This window comes from Ochotona princeps, chromosome 2 (assembly GCF_030435755.1).
Source record: "Ochotona princeps isolate mOchPri1 chromosome 2, mOchPri1.hap1, whole genome shotgun sequence".
In the NCBI taxonomy this organism is placed as follows: domain Eukaryota; kingdom Metazoa; phylum Chordata; class Mammalia; order Lagomorpha; family Ochotonidae; genus Ochotona; species Ochotona princeps.
This window is the reverse complement of record NC_080833.1, coordinates 130,120,107-130,131,306: the sequence shown is the minus strand read 5'-3', so window position 1 is coordinate 130,131,306 and position 11,200 is coordinate 130,120,107. Positions and strand designations below refer to the sequence as shown.

The 11,200-nt window shown below is 43.3% G+C and overlaps 2 pseudogenes across 1 annotated transcript; one reads left to right on the top strand and one right to left on the bottom strand.

Annotated features, from left to right (window-relative positions):
* Positions 1-468: 468 nt before the first annotated feature.
* Positions 469-1,696, bottom strand: LOC131479533 (large ribosomal subunit protein uL3-like; annotated as a pseudogene). The gene has a single exon (XR_009244945.1). The product of XR_009244945.1 is annotated as a large ribosomal subunit protein uL3-like (transcript).
* Positions 1,697-5,376: 3,680 nt separating this feature from the next.
* Positions 5,377-6,504, top strand: LOC131478264 (purine nucleoside phosphorylase LACC1-like; annotated as a pseudogene).
* Positions 6,505-11,200: the final 4,696 nt, after the last annotated feature.

Below are 11,200 nucleotides of genomic sequence, written 5' to 3'. Positions count from 1 at the left end.
TGTATTAGCCATTGTGCAATCCTCTACTGCTTTCTCAGGTCATAAGCAGGGAGCTGGATAGGAAGTGTAGCAGCCAAAATGTAAACATAAACGTGAACCAGTTCCTGTATGGAATCCTAGCACAATTGAAATGAGGTTTGAGACACTGAGAGATCACAGCAGGTATTGACACTTGCTATGTACAAAGGATTCCGTGAAAACTTCATGAAATGTAAAAAGATATTTTGTTTAGTTAAGTTTATAGTTTAGAAGGATGATGAAGAATGAAACAACTACATTTTTGCTTGATAAAGACTTATGATAGAATATGTGCAAAGAGAAATGTAAGTTTGAAGGAACATTTGATTCTTTTTTTAAAGATGTATTTATTTTTTATTACAACATCAGATGTACAGGGAGAAGGAGAGTCAGAGAGGAAGATCTTCCATCCGATGATTCACTCCCCAAGTGAATTTTTCTTTTTCCTAGAAAGTCATTTTTAATTTGATGCAACAGGCTGCTCATGCTCCCGACAATACGCTCCCTCTTCCTTGGCAATCCTGTCTTTCTTGAGTGGTCCCATGAGTGCCTTCTTCTCCAGGGTCTGGAAGCGGGCATGGCCAAACTTGGATGTGGTATCCATGAACTTGAGGTCAATCTTCTCCAGCGCCCGCCGTTTGGTCTGCACCAGCAGGGACTTGTGCAGGGTAAGCACACGCTTCTTGGTCCCCACTACACAGCCCTTCAACATGACGAAGTCATTGGTCACTTCACCATAGTAGACAAAACCACCCAGGGGGTTGATGCTCTTGTCCGACAGGTCATAGCTGGTGAAAGCGTTGTTCTTGATCAGCTTGCCGTCCTTGATCAGGTAGCCCTGACCGATCTTGCAGATCTTGTTGATTGTGCGGTGATAGTAGCCTTTCTGCCCAGCTCACGCCACAGAGAAGGCCACGCGTGCAGGATGCCAGGCCCCAATGCAGGCCACCTTGCACAGGCGGTAGGTGTGTCTTACGGGGCAGGTTCTTGGTGTGCCAGCGGCTGGTCACCCCTTTGTAGCCTTTGCCTTTGGTCACACCGATGACATCAATCATCTCATCCTGCCCAAACACCTGGTTCATGGGCACCTGCTGCGCCAGGCGCTCGTGGGCCCAGTCCAGCTTCTCAGCCACGGTGCTGCCATTCACCTGGATCTCCATGAGGTGAGCCTTCCTCTGTCGCAGCAGGCGCATCTGCGTGTGGGCGATGACACGGATGACCTGGCAGTACTTCTTCATGCTGCTGAAGTCCTTCTCCAGCTGCTTCTTGCCCATGTCGTCCTGCCACTTCTTGCAGTACTTGGTCTTATGCCAGTTCTTACAGAAGCGCCTCTTGCATTCATCACCGATGTGCTCGGCGAAGATGGTCTTGAAGGTGCAGAGGCCACGTGGCATTTCCACGCAGCCCACGATGCCCACCACCACCATTAGCCGGCGTCTCCACGATGGTCACGGCCTCCACCACTTCCTTCTTGTTCACCTTGGAGCCCGGCTGGTCCAACTCGCATATGATGTGTGTCATGCCTGCCTTGTAGCCCAGGAAGGCTGTCAGGTGCATGGACTTGGAGGCGTCATCCGTGGGGAAGCTCTTCACCTTGCCGCAGTGCCGGCCACTGCTGTGCTTCCGACAGGAAGCCCAGGGAGACATGGCGGGGGGCCAAGAACTTCCTGTGTGACATCTTACTGACTAGCCCGGAGGAGAGACATGGGGAGGGATCTTCCATCTGATGATTCACTCCCCAAGCAATCACATCAGCTGCACCCATCTGAAGCCAGGAGCCCAGAGACTCTTCCAGGTCTCCCACGCAAGTGCTGGGTCCCAAGGCTTTGGGCCATCCTCGACTGTTTCTGCAGGCCGCAGGCGGGGAGCTGGTTGGGGGGTGGGGCTGCCAGGATTGGAGCTGATGCCCGTGTTGGATCCCGGCGCATCCAGGGTAAGGACTTTAGCCACTAGGCTACTGTGCTGTGCCCTCATGTTGATCTTTCGATGCAGTTGGTGCTTGTTTGACTTCAATACTATGAGTTGCTATTTGCCTTTATATAGATGTATTGGGGAAGGGGAGTTCAAACATGCTTGGGTTTCAAAAATTTCTTTCACCAAAAATAAACCTGCATTTAATTCTGTTTACCTACTAATTGTTGGAAGTATTGTTAAATGCTGAACGGAAAGTACCACAGAGGACATTAAATAACCCCTCTCTTTCCAACCTCAGTCTAGTTAAATATCTGTACCTTCCTCTCATAGGTTACAATGTGTCACTGTCTTCACTGGGTATGAGACGCAGATGGCCCCAGTTTAACCAGTAGGGATTTGTTCAAGGTGGTGCCCATGTCCTAGTGATGTTATTTCCATCATTTTCTATACATATTTGACCTTTGACATAAGGAGATACCCTGAACTCACCTTGTAATTTCTCTACATTAATTCTGTTTCTAAATTTGATCCTTAGATTATTTTATGGCAACTAAAGCGCAGTACATGAACACTAGGTATGCTAATTGCTATTGAACATGATTACTTCAAAGCCTCTCAAATTGGCATATCTGAGTAAAAAAAGAAGGATAACACAAAACTTATAACCACACATGTTTCTTATCTATCAAAAACTGGTTAAATTCATATAATATCTTCAGATGCACTCCTCTGATTATATACTAATTTGCTTCTTTGGATCAGTTTATATGGTAATGATTTTGCCACAGCCCTGCCTTCATTATAAGTTAAGAAAATCCTCTATATTTATTACCAAGTCCATTGAAATTTGAGCAATAATGTGATTGGATGGTATTTTTGGTGGAAAGATACAATAGAAAAGACTGAAAAATATATGCTTTATATTCAAACAAATATGTAATAAAACTGCCAAAAAAAAATTCAGCTGTTGCTGCACCAATCTGAAGCTGGGAGCCAGGAACTTCTTCTGGGACTCCCACACGGGTGCAGGATCCCAAAGCTTTGGGCTGTCCTCGGACTGCTTCCCCAGGCCACAAGCAGGGAGCTGGATGGGAAGTAGAGCTGCCGGGATTAGAACTGGCGCCCATATGGGATCCCGGGGCATTCAAGGCAAGGACTTTAGCTGCTAGGCCACACCGCCAAGCCCAGGAACATTTGATTCTTAAAGTAGGTACAAGGTTACAAAGCAAGATGTGCTAGGAGAGTTCAGGCCAAGGGCAAGTATGTAGAAAGACTCAGGGTGCAATGGCTCATGTGTGTAGTGAAAAATGGTCAGTGCTGCTGGAATGTGAGGGGCAGGGAGCAGGGACACTTGGGAAATGAGTCATGAGAAAGGGAAGAAGACAGGTGGACTGAAAAACCTCCAATTAAATGAGAAAGGTACAGAAGCAAGATTGAGGGAAACTGGAGCTCCATGATGATTTTATTGCTATTCTGAAGTCACTCTCTCCCAGTGGGAAAGTTGCCTTGTAAGAAACAAGGGGGCATGTGTGAAGTTTCAATAACTAAATCCTCACATGCATGTACTTGGATCTCATTTGGACATTGGTTCATGTCCCGGCTGCTCCATTTCCCATCCTGCTCACTGCATGTAGCCTGGGGGAGCAGTAGAGCATGTCCCAAACCTTCAGGCCCTACATCCACATGGAAAACTCAGAAGTAGCACCTGGCTTCTGGTTTCTGATCACCTCATCTCTGGCCTTTGCGACTATTTGGGGAGTAAACCAATACATGAAAGATCTTTCTGTCTGTCCTCTCTGTAAATCTGATCTGACTTTTAAATGCAAATAAATGAATCCTAAGGAGCAACCCAGAGATATTAGTGATGACACTGTGTCTAATAGAAGCTGGCTTAAACTTGTGGGAATGGTTAAATTGTAAGGAAGTAATGGATTTGTAAAATCAATTTTATTTAAAAAAGGAAACCAAATGTTAATGGCAGAGATATATACATGTATTTGAAACTCACAGTTTCAGTTACATTATAAATGGACTCGTATAAACATACAGTAAGATAGATGACTAAGATATGGAAAGAGGAAAAGTCTGCTGCACAAATGGGTCAGCCAGAATAAAGAAATCATTCTGTGTTTAGCTGTGGATAAGGTGGTGGACATTTCTATCTGCAAATGTGAGGATAAGCATCAAAGAATGAAGAGCTGGGAGAGGATGTGTCAGTTCTATGGATGACATTGAGAGGAAGATGAATCAGGCCACATCCACAGAATTTGCAACGAATGGTTGACTCCTGGGCATGTTTTAAGCCAAAGCTAGAGAATGAGTAGAGAGCAGGGTAACTGTTGAGAGGAAGCCTGGCAGATCTGGAGAGAGCTATGCATTAGAAGATTTAAAGACATTTTTCCTCTTTTTGTTTTTTAATTTTTTAATGTTATGATACAGTTCCATATGCTCAGAGACTATGTCTCCCTCCTCTTGCTTATTCAACTTTAACCCATGCTTTCAACTGTGTTATTACTATAGTACTATCATTTCTGATTGGTCATGAGCCCATTGTTCTGCTATCTAATTATATCACATCATTTTAGGTATAGGAAATAGTAGAAAGTCACATTTCTGAAGAAAATAAATGTATATACAGTGATAAATGGGCTTCTCCTAATTCTTCTCTTTTTTAGTCTTTTAAAAATTACTTTATTTATTTTATTGAGAAAGACAGATCAAGTTTATGGAGAGGAAATGAGCCAGTGAAAAAGATCCTCCATCTGGGTTCATTCCCAAACAAAACCAATCTAAAGCCAGGATCCAGGAGCTTCTTCTGGATCTGCCACTTGGGTACAGGGATCTCAAGTCTTTGTGCCATCCTCCACAGCTTTCCCAGCCCACAAGGAGGGAACTTGATGGAAAGTAGAACTGCCAGGACATGAACCATGACTGATATGGGATCCTGGAACTTTAAAGGTGGTGATTTAGCCATTGCGTTGGTCCTGCAATTCTTTTTTTATCCCATTTACTTCAAGTTTTGAGCCACCTCCTTTTTTTTTTCCTCTGAAAAATCATTTGCATTTTTTAAATGTGTCTGTGCAACGTGTTGCTTTTGGAAGCTTATAAATAACATGAAGTCACAGGCAAAATAAATGAATTGTTAATAAATAAGTTAAGAACAAGGTCACTAAAAAATGGCTAGGTGTGCTGGGGCCGCCTGGTGCACACCCTGCAGCCCAGTCTGACCCGGGAGCACCGTGCCATCTTTCTGGAGTTGGCCAGCTGAGCCCTGTCCAGCATTTGCATGGATAGTCTGGGTCTATGCAAGTGTGGGGGATAACGTGCATCGCTGCTTCCAGGACTGGCTCCTCATTCCAGGTGACCAGTTTCAGGGCTCCAGATTTCAATGAGACCCAGGTCAGAAGTTGGGGGTGTCAGGTCCTAACAGTTCCCCTTGGCAGATCAGATGATCAAGTTGGCAGAAAAGTCTTTGAAGAACTTATGGTATTGAAACATGGCAGATGCAGTTGTGATTGATCTGTTTGATATGAAATTGAATGCTCAGAAAAACTGCCATCAGAGATTATTGAAGGCATTGAATGCTGTCAAATTCAACCATGCTGCCAAGGCCAAATTCCTTTGCATAATGTGTTACTGTTCCATCAGCTGTGAAAAGGATGGTGACCATGATAATTGTGTATTAGAAACAAGCAATGGATTATCAGTTTTTCTTTTTTTTTAGAGAATCTGAAACTGCTAACAATCCCATCATGGCTGCCTCATTATATACTCTTAAACAAAAAATTGATGAAAAAATCTGAGCAGTATTAATGTCATTGTCCCCTTGCATAGGAAAGCATCAATGAAAGCCTTTATTGTCCACCTCTTCACTGATGTTTACAATTTTAAGTTTGAAGATTTACAGATGACTTCAAAGGACAGCTTTTTGAAACAATCGCCTGAAGTAAATGTGATGACAGCTCAAAAACTAGAAGAAATCCAGAATGAGATAGAAATGTATTTGAGTAGTTTGCCAGCACTGAAGGGAGAATTAACTGTTGTCACATCTCCTTTGATCCTAGATATTTTCACACATGGATTTACAGCAGGAACAGGTGACATATCTTACATACCAACCCTTAGCTCATTCAATCTCTTCAGTAGTGCCAAAAGGAGAGATGCCAAGGCAATTGTATGTATGTAGGAAATGTATGTAGTTTAGCAAATACTGCTGGATTTAATGTGCAGAAATTTTACCAGATAAAGACTGATCATGCTAGTGATGTCTGGATTATGGGAAGGAAGAAACCTGCATCTTACAATGGAGTAACCACAAATCAGAGAGGAGTCACAAGAGTAGCCCTTGGTGCTGGCTGTATCCATACAGTTTTTGTAGATCCTGTCAAAAAAGCATGTGGAGTTGCTCATGCTGGTTGGAAATGTACTTTGTTAGGTGTTGCAATGACCGTGGTACAAGCTAGGATAACAGAATAGCATTGTCTTTTGGAAGATATTATTGCACTTGGGACTGGATTTTATAATCTTCTTCCTGCATGTGTAAGACTGCTTGACTCACATTTCATAGACTGAAAAGATAAACAACTCTAGAAAAATGACAAACAACTAAACAGGCTGAGTAACACCATGAGCCAGAACATGAAGCTATAAAGTACATAACCTAATTTAAAGAAATAAAGGTGTGGGCAGGAGTTAAGTCTCAAAAAGTGTTTGGAAATAGATTAGTGAGGCTCTTGATCAAATATTTCTAGAGTCAGAGGTTTATTTTCCAGGTATCAAGTAATATTATTTCAATGGAATGGATTCTGATTGTGAGAGAGCAAAGCAGAGAGATTGAAATAGAAGCATTGGAGTTTAAAACGGAAAGGAAGGTGGATGGATTAGAAAGACACTTTATCGATCCAATCTGTTAAGTAGATAACAAAAATAAAAGGTTAGGAAAAAAAATCATCTGTGACTCCATGATATTACCGAGGGTGACAACAAACAGAAGGTTTGGGAGAAGAGAGAAGGATGCATTTACAGACAATAAAGTATATCCAGGGCATGGTGCTGTGGCCTAGTGGCTAAAGTCCTCACCTTGGATGTGCTGGGATCCCATATGGGGGCCGGTCCTAATCCCGGTGATCTTTTCCCCCATCTAGCTCCCTGCTTGTAGCCTGGGAGGGCAGTCAGGGATGGCCCAAAGCCTTCGGACCCTGTACTCATCTAGGAAATCTGGAGGAAGTTCCTGGCTCCTGGCTTCAGAGTGGCGCAGCACCGGCCATTGTGGTCACTTGGGGATTGAGTCATTGGGCGGAGCATCTTTGTCTCTCCTCCTCTCTGTATGTCCGACTTTGCAATAAAAATAAATAAATCTTTGAAAAAGCCAAAAAAGTATATCCAGATGGTTCAGTTTGGCCCATGGTTAGAAATACAGATGTAGAAATAGAGAGGAGACCTAAGACAAAAAGTCAGATTTAGACACTGGCTATGCAAAGAAAATGCATAAGTCTTTTGAAAAAGGTTGGATCATATAGGCAGAAACTAGAATGAGAAAAACAAAAAGGAGATCCAAGGATGAAAACTCATATAGCACTCATGTTTGAGCATAAGAGGCTGAGCCAGTTAAAATGGCTAATCTTAGAAATATGACAAAATCGGTTAAAACCATTTGAAAAAGTCAATGTAAGTGTGGGAGGTACTCAAAAGAAATTTCCTAGAGTGTTAACTGTGTTGAAACAGTTCTACTGGCAATGGTAATGGTGGCTGGGACAAATTTCTGTGCTGTAAGGAAAAGAATGCATGTCTGTTGATTCCTGGACAGGATTTACTTATGAGAAAAAAGAGCTGAGGACTGTTTTAGAGGGGTATTTCTGGATGGATAGTTGAGTGTGTTTACAGGCTAAGAGAGAAATGCTAAATTATGTTTCATTTAGACAAATGTGAAGTTATGTTTCATTTAGGATAAAACTGTATTTTTAATGTCAGTTTTCATCTTGTATAATAAAGATTTCTTATTACATACATATATTTCCTACATGTAGATGCTGTAGAATAACAAAAAATATCACTTGCTTGGTTTTGACCAAAAACTTTCATATGCATTATCTTATTTTATATTACAGCTGCTGTGAAGTATATAGGCCATGCATTAATTCTTTCTCTAGATGAGAAAGCTGAGTCTTATTAGGTGGTGGTGGTTCAAAAATCACATAATTTATCATAATACAAGGTGTGAGCACATATTTTATGATTTCAAATCTTTCATATTTTATAGTCAGGCACAGCTGTCTAAGTTGTATTCTTAGTTTAAACTTGTCAACATCATTTATTGACACATTCTGTGAAACTTTTGTTGAGGTATTGAGATAGGTTAAGAAATACTAGCCTAGTGGAAAGTGACGATCAATAAATCAGCCATTTTGGTACTGTGATAGGTATTATAAATTTTTCGCAGCCTGATATCTGTTTAGTTTAATGCAGGAATCCCATTGTTCAGTCTGAATTTGAAATAAAATACCTCATTTTATCCAATTCAGGGAAAGCATCAAACATAATGCATAGCATAAAAATGTTAATCTCATGTACAATATCCTTTTTAAATTAATAATAAAGATCAAGGAATATTTCACATTAAGAAAAAACAGTACACAGAGCTAAGATACAATTATCAGGTTAGCAAAGTGGTGATTACAGGACAAATTGCACTCACTTTTTCTTTTCCTATTATTTATTTATTTTTTTATTCATTGATTACATTGTATTATGTGATACAGTTTCATTGGAACTGGGAATCACCCCACCCCTCCCCCCGCCCTCCCCCCATGTGGAATATTCCACCTTATTGCATATCCACTGATCAAGTACAGTTGAGATTCCCTCTTTGCAAGCATGAACCAAACATAGAGTTTTCAAAAAGTGTTAGCATCCTCTGTGATGTAAAGTTTGCAATATGTCTTTTTTATATACCTTTCTTTTTTTAAATTATAATTTAAGTTTTTTTCGAATTATCATCATTCTGTAATACAGTTCCATAGGCCCTGGGATTTTCCTTGTCCCCTCCCCAAGCCCCTTCCCCCCACCAAAATCCCCCTGTATTATTACTACAGCATAGTTCTTCATAAACAGTCACATGTTCATCATTGCAGGCATGGAAACTGGCAGAGAGTCCAGCATCCTAATGTCAAGATGCAGCTAATGTTTCATTAGTAGTCCATCACTGATCTGGAAGTACTCCATCTTAGTGTTCCGTCTGCACAGATCTTCACTGCTAATGAATGGCCTGGGTAGTTGATCAAATTGTTCTGTCTTCCATCCTCTGCCATGGTACCAGGTGTCCTCTGGAGCGTCCGATGTACTGCCATATCCTTCATGTACATTTGGATATGCTGTCCACTGCTCCATCTGAGCCACTGAGGAGGCGTGACTCTGACACATCCACTCTCACAGTCAGCCTATGGAACCTGCAATTCTCTCCATGGTTAAGGTTCCTAGTACATTAGCTCAGTTGGTAGGGAATCATCCACAAAAACTCATCTGAGGACATCCCAGATTTGATTCTTTTGTGTGTTTGCCTATACAAGGTTTGGCGTAGTCTGTCACCCAAATCAGTCTATGCATACACTGGTAGTTGTAAATCCTAGGTCATTTCTGTCTCCAGCTCTGTGTTTTACGAAACTCAATGGGTGCTGGAGCCCAACTGGATCCTGCCCAACACATACTCGCCCTTCATGTAAATCAGTGGGAGCTGCAGTCTAGTTGGAGCAACTCACAAAAACCCCACTAAAACCACCCCCGCCCTGGTTTCTGTGCTTGCCAGTAGGTACAGCAGATTGGTCCCATCTGTCCAACATCTGATGCAGCTCTCATACATGTTGATGGGTATTGAAACCCAGTTTGTCCCAACAGGCCCCACTATCCAGTCCACACTGGTGCCAACAGGAGCCACCATCTTTCTAAGCCATGCTTGTGCCTGACAGAATTTGGCCCCTGTGCCACCATCTATTAGCTAATGCTGTGGCAAAACACAATCAATCCATGCCGACACTGGCTTATGCATGTAGGAGAAGGTACAGTCAGTCTAGCCTGGCTTTTCTCTGATCTAGCTCACATGTAGGCCATTGGATGTGGCCCTTCCTGGCCTGGTCTTCCCCCATCCCAGCTCTCATGCTCACCAGTGAGAGTAGTGACCCAGTAGGGTGGCCATCTCAACACCCTTACTGGGGCAAACACCCCTCTCATGTTTCACATGTGCTGCTTGGGTGCTGCGGCCCATTCTTGCACAGCCCTCTCATCTTGACATTTGCCAGTGGGTGCTGTAGTCTGGCCAGGCCAGGCCCACCCCCATTTCCAACTCACATTGGTGGGGCTAGAGCCTAGCCCAGCCCTGCCAGCCTCTAATCCCGGCTCTCATGTGGACTGCCTGTTATTGCTCCCTGACTTGGTCTGACCCACACTTCATTCTGGCATTCAGATTTGCCAGTTGGTGATGTGGGCTGACAGCCTGGCCTGCCACCGACCTGCACCAAATGTATGCTTGTGGGTAACATATTTGGGCCTGGTCTGGGGGCTGCTCCCTGTCTTGGTTCTTTCACTCACCTGCAGGGTGTGTGTCCTGACAGAAGAGTTCCATACGCTCCTCCAACCTGATCTTTCCCAATGCCAGATCTCGTATGCTGGTGCATCAATGGACCATCCCTACTTAGTCTTCCACCTGTTCTAGCATAACAGTGGCCTTTTCATACGGCCTTCACACATTCTGGTTTTTGTTGTTGGGTGCTACAATCCAGCCAAGCCTGATCCATACCCAGACACAGCTCACAGCTGGCACTACGGTGGCAGAGACCTAGCCTAGTCCTTCCTATACCTATCACAGTTCTCAAGAATACAAGTGGGTACTGGATTCTAGCTCAGTCTGGTCCATACCCAGCCCTCACACATGCCAAGGGAATCAGCAGCTATATCCAAATCAGACCACAGCCCCTCACTGTGCCCCCATGCTCTCCAATGGGGATCACGACCTGGTCAAGATATCCCTTTTGCTACCCAGCCAGGCATGCTCCCCTCTACAGATCTCAGGCATGCCTGTGGTTGTTGTGATCCATCATGAAATCACCCCCACGCATCTTAGCCTTTGTTTTTGAATGCTGCAAGCTGGCCTAATCTAGCCAGCCACCAGTTCTAGTTCTCCCTGGCAGATGCTGCAACCTAGCCCTACTAAGTCTGCTCCAATCACTAGCTAATGTGAACCAGTATGTGTGGTATCCTAGCCTGGCACAACCTACCC